Source organism: Akebia trifoliata, chromosome 5, assembly GCF_017979445.1.
Source record: "Akebia trifoliata isolate Shusen 1 chromosome 5, ASM1797944v1, whole genome shotgun sequence".
NCBI classification, from domain to species: Eukaryota; Viridiplantae; Streptophyta; class Magnoliopsida; order Ranunculales; family Lardizabalaceae; genus Akebia; species Akebia trifoliata.
Window position 1 is genome coordinate 5698883 of NC_141379.1, and position 5123 is coordinate 5704005.

General features: G+C 39.0%; 1 pseudogene across 2 annotated transcripts; it reads left to right on the forward strand.

The window, feature by feature from the left end:
* Window positions 1–719: 719 nt before the first annotated feature.
* On the forward strand, window positions 720–3587 carry LOC147401230 (F-box/kelch-repeat protein At1g74510 pseudogene; annotated as a pseudogene). Of its 2 annotated transcripts, none has more exons than XR_015178368.1 (2): window positions 720–950; window positions 1554–3587. The product of XR_015178368.1 is annotated as an F-box/kelch-repeat protein At1g74510 pseudogene, transcript variant X1 (transcript). The 2 variants fall into 2 exon arrangements; XR_015178369.1 differs by lacking the exon at window positions 720–950 and adding an exon at window positions 1109–1334.
* Window positions 3588–5123: the final 1536 nt, after the last annotated feature.

Here is a 5123-nt window from a genome sequence, read left to right on the forward strand (position 1 = left end):
AACCAAACAAATACAAAATGCCAAATGAAATAGTCTCTATCAGTGATGGAAATACATCCTTAGGATAAGATGTGGGCCCCATTTTTTTTTTAAAACAATCAGCATCTGACCATGATGAACGGTGACAGTGCTCCCATGAGCTAATCAATCATCTGCGGTCCATTAATTATATAAGTAAATTATGCGTCAACTGTGACTCTCTGAATAGTGACCATGCTGTCCCATCACTGTTAAATAAATTAAATCGAATGGTGTGGGATTTGTTTTATCCTTGCAAAAATAGGATAATAGTACAAGATCATAACCCCAACAAGATCAAGATAATAAACTTGGATTTCAAGGGCGAGAAATTGAATAATTGACTCTGCGAGAAAAGAGAAATTGACGCAGAAACTTTTGAGTTTTGAACGGAGTAACGGAGAGAGAGAGACGTAAGAAGAACGGAATCAACTCATTCACGTTAAAGCCGTTTTCTCGTTAACACGTGCCAAATCACTTCGAAACGTCCGTTAGCGGTTTCGATCCACCGACCACCACTCGAGACGGCGACTCTGATAACACGCTTAGCTGTTCGTGGGCCCCACGCCATATCTCTCTAAACTCAAACTAAAATAACAGAGAGAAAGAGAGAGAGAGAGAGGAGAGAGAGTAGAGAGAGAGAGAGGCCCAAAGACTAATTCAGGGCCTCCAGATTTGCACACACACAGAGAGAGAGAGAGAGAGAGAGAGAGAGAGAGGAATAGAGAGTAGAGAGAGAGAGTAGAGAGTAGAGAATAGAGAGAGAGGCCTAAAGACTAATTCAGGGCCTCCAGATTTGCACACAGAGCTCTAGAGAGGAATCGAGAGAGAGAGAGAGAGAGAGAGACGGACGAAGAACGAAGGAGGAGAAGAAGAAGAGGAATTAAAAATCCCTAATTTCAAATCGAGTCTCATTTCTTCTAATTCAATCCGTAAGTTTTGTATACTTTGGTTTCTTTTTTTTCTTTTTCTTTTTTTTAATTTTAATCTTTGGGGTCTCCATCTCAGATGAAGATGAGTAAATAATTTTAAATTTTTTCTATAAATAAGAGTTACAAAACGGGATCTTTTTTTCGTCTATCAAGACAGTAAAGAAATTTTCTTTTATAGATCTTATCTAATATATTAGATCCTCTTTGGCCTACAGGTTTTTATCTGAAAAAACCCTTGAATTTGCTCACCTTTGTGGGAACTCTCGTTTCTAGGGCATTTTGATACCTGGATTTGTTTTTTGGGATCTTCTGAAATATGGGTTCTGCTTTGTTTTTATGAATTATGGACATTAGAGGGGTTTCTGATCTCGTAAATTTTGAAAGGTTCAATATTTTTCTTCATTTTGATAGGCGATTCTTGGGTTCTGATCTTAGAGTGATCGAAATGGTTTCAAAATAGGTTTTTTTTTCTTATTAAATTTCTCTCCCATTTTTTTTGGGATTCTTGTTTTTTATATTTTTACTGTTGACAATTAGGGTTTCTTTGATCTTGTTCGGTTTAAAAGAATGCATTTTTCTTATCCAAATCGGTTTATTTTTCAGTTCGGAAGAGGAGTATCTGGAGCATTAGGGCTTCAATTCTTGACAATTTGGTTGTGAATTTCTTTTTATTGAGGAAAAGAAAGGAGACCTTGGTTTGCTCTGATTAGTAAATTTTTTGCAAATTCGCTTCAAATTCTACAGACATGTTGGAAGGCCAATCTTGTATAATTTCAAGGCCATTCCCAAGTTCTTGTGAACAAGAGAGTAAGTGGGTTTACATGACTTACCATATATTCGACATCTCCACGAATGGTAAACGTCGTTTACAGGAAGAAGGCGAAGAACTTGGGGAAGGGGAAGAACTCGGGAAAAGAAAGTCACCCAAGCACGATACCCAAGAATCGATCGACACCCTACATGATCTCTCCCTTTCTCCTGTCGATCAATCTGATCATCAGGGCAATAATGATGGGGATCGATCGGATTTGAATTCCCTCATTCAGCCCCTTGGCCGGGACATGTCGATCAACTGCCTTCTTCGCTGCTCAAGGTCAGATTATAATTCATTGGCCTCACTAAATCAGAGCTTCCGGTCTTTGATTCAGAGTGGGGAACTATATAGGCTGAGGCGACTAATGGGAGTCATTGAACATTGGGTTTATTTCTCTTGCCATGTCCTTGAATGGGATGCTTTTGATCCCATCTCTCGTCGTTGGATGCATTTGCCAAGGATGCCTTCAAATGAATGTTTCATGTGCTCCGATAAGGAGTCCCTAGCCGTGGGTACCCAACTTCTCGTATTCGGGAAGGAAATAACATCTCATGTAATATGGACGTACAGTATTTTGACGAACTCGTGGTCTTCGGGCATGACAATGAATGCCCCAAGATGCTTGTTTGGGTCTGCAAGTCTTGGTGAGAAAGCGATTCTAGCTGGGGGTTGTGATTCACAGGGGAGAGTATTGAGTTCGGTTGAACTATATAATTCGGAAACCGGAACTTGGGAGACTCTTCCAAGCATGAATAAACCTAGGAAGATGTGTTCGGGAGTATTTATGGATGGGAAATTTTACGTTATTGGAGGAAGTAATTCAGAATTGCTTAGTTGTGGGGAGGAATATAATTTGGATACAAGAACTTGGCGTGTTATCCCTAACATGTTCCCTGGGCGGAATGGACCAACCGAGGCGCCTCCGTTGGTCGCAGTTGTAAACAACGAGTTGTATGCTGCTGATTATGCTGAGAAGGAGGTGAGGAAGTACAACAAAAAGAGGAATTTGTGGGTCACTGTGGGAAGTTTGCCTGAGAAGGCAGTCTCAATGAATGGTTGGGGACTAGCGTTTAGGGCATGCGGGGACCGGCTTATTGTAATTGGTGGGCCTAGGGCTTTGGGTGTAGGGACTATAGAGCTAAATTCGTGGGTACCAAAAGAAGGTCCGCCTCAGTGGAACGTCCTTGCCAAAAGGCAATCAGGGAGCTTTGTTTATAATTGTGCTGTGATGGGCTGCTGATGTGTCAAATTTTGGTGACACCATGTGTACTGTTTCGGGTTCCTCACGCTTTAGGGGGATGTACAAGATTGGTTTGTTCAAGGACATAGGGTTCTGGCTAATGGGTAATCTCCGCCTTCTTCTTTTACATCTTCATCTTCATGTTTTCTTTATTTTGGAAATTTCAGGTTTACTCAAGATTCAATAGAATGTTTTCTTGGAAGGAAGTCTTTTTTCCTTCTCTCACTGAATTTGCATCTTTCCTTCATATCTGTTACCATAAGAGCTTTCAAAGGTCAGCATCATTTAGCACGACAGATAGTTAATAATTTGAAGGACCAATAGATTGGTAGGATGTCAAGAATATTTGTGAGCTTTTTAAGCATTGCAGGAAAATTGTATTGATTTCATGGTCCTTAATGTGCTTAACTTTGCCTTTAAGAGAAAATAGGCTCTGAGAGGTTTTCTTTTCTTTTTGGACTATATAGTTTGTTTACTTGTTATATTTATAATTTTTTTGTTGATGGATTATTGTTGTTGGAGTTTCCATCAACTCTTCCATGTTCTCCACAACTTGTTGCATTAGCTCTGGTTCATTTTGTTGGATGTTTGGCTTAGCTCAGTTTGGTGATATTGGTGGCAAAATGAGTGATAAAATATTTGATCTTAAATGTTCTTTCATTTTAATTTATAATTCATTGAATTCTCCTAATAATGGACTTTTTTTTTTCTGAACTATGAGGCTATACGGCTTGAAAGTTTGTTAGGGTTACGTAATTGTTGCACTTAAAACTTGATAAAATTTCCGTTAGTCCAAGTCTGGCTCGACTACGGTTTGGTCAATTTGCGAGTTGGGCAAGGCTGTGTCCATTTTCATTGTGAGCAATGAAATAATAATGTTGTTGGGTTGTCGCAGTTGATGTTTACTAAAAGAGAGAAATAGGGGTTACTGGCTGACGGTGGTAGGGTTGGAGCCGATGAGCATCAGTGGAGATTTGCTGTGTTTTCCCTTCCGTAGTTATACTCTTCAACATAGTGTACATTGTACGATTGCAAATATTACCTATCAATATATCATGAAAATACAATTGTAACCTTAACATTAAAGATGCAACTTCTTTAATTTTAGAATTTAAATTGTAAGGTAAAAAAGTCAGGCCAGGTCAAGCTGCCCAAAGGGCCTGTATCCCAGGCCCAGACCCAGACCCAGACCCAGACCCAACCCTTCAATAAACGGGCTAGTATAGTACAAACTGTACTGAAATTATCTTGCCTAAGCCTGATACATTTCACGCTGTCAGGACGGGCTTTGGGCAAAGCCCAGCCCAATTGTCTTGAAATCGTCTTGGGTTTGACAATCTTGACCAAGCCCTGTCCATTATGGACTTGTCAGGGTGGGCTTTGGGTCAGTTCTGCCTCAGAGACTCATAGGTATACAAATAGAACTAGTATTCTATCTTAGTAGTCGTCTGTCTAAAAGTTCATTTCTTCTCCATTTAAGTAAATCAATCTGCCTTTTTAGACAATTTTTCAATAGTCTTAAGTATTCTTGGAGGCGATCCCATCGAGGGAAAGTTTCCTTTATTCTTTCGCAGTTTGTTGGGTAACATGGAAGGAAACGAACTCGCATATGTTTGAAGGGAAAGAGAGCTTGGTTGGTACAGGAAGTGATTATTTCAGTAATGTGATCTATTTTCTCTTGGTGTAAAGCATTTGAGGAACATGAATGTCTATTCTTCGAGGATCTACTGTTTAGATGGGATCGGCTGTGCTCTGGTGGACAATATAATGCTGCTGGTGGCTTTTGTAGTACTTTTATTTGTTTGTTTACTTTTGCTTTTTGTACCTGGTTTTATTTTTTGTTGTCTTTGTAGGTAGGTAGGTCCATTGACCTTTTTTCTTTTCATTTAATAGAATATTTATTTATAAACAAAAAATAATAGTAATTGTGTAATTAGACAGACTCAGGGATCCAAATTTCTGACTAGAGCACTCTTACTGACTTAACCTCTGGCCTTATGAGGTGTGCTAATGAAATTTGTGTGTATTATTAGTCTACGTGTTCTATTAGTTTCAGTATAATATAATTAACACTATTTTATTTGTATTATATTTTTAGAAGAATTAACTTAAATTGGGT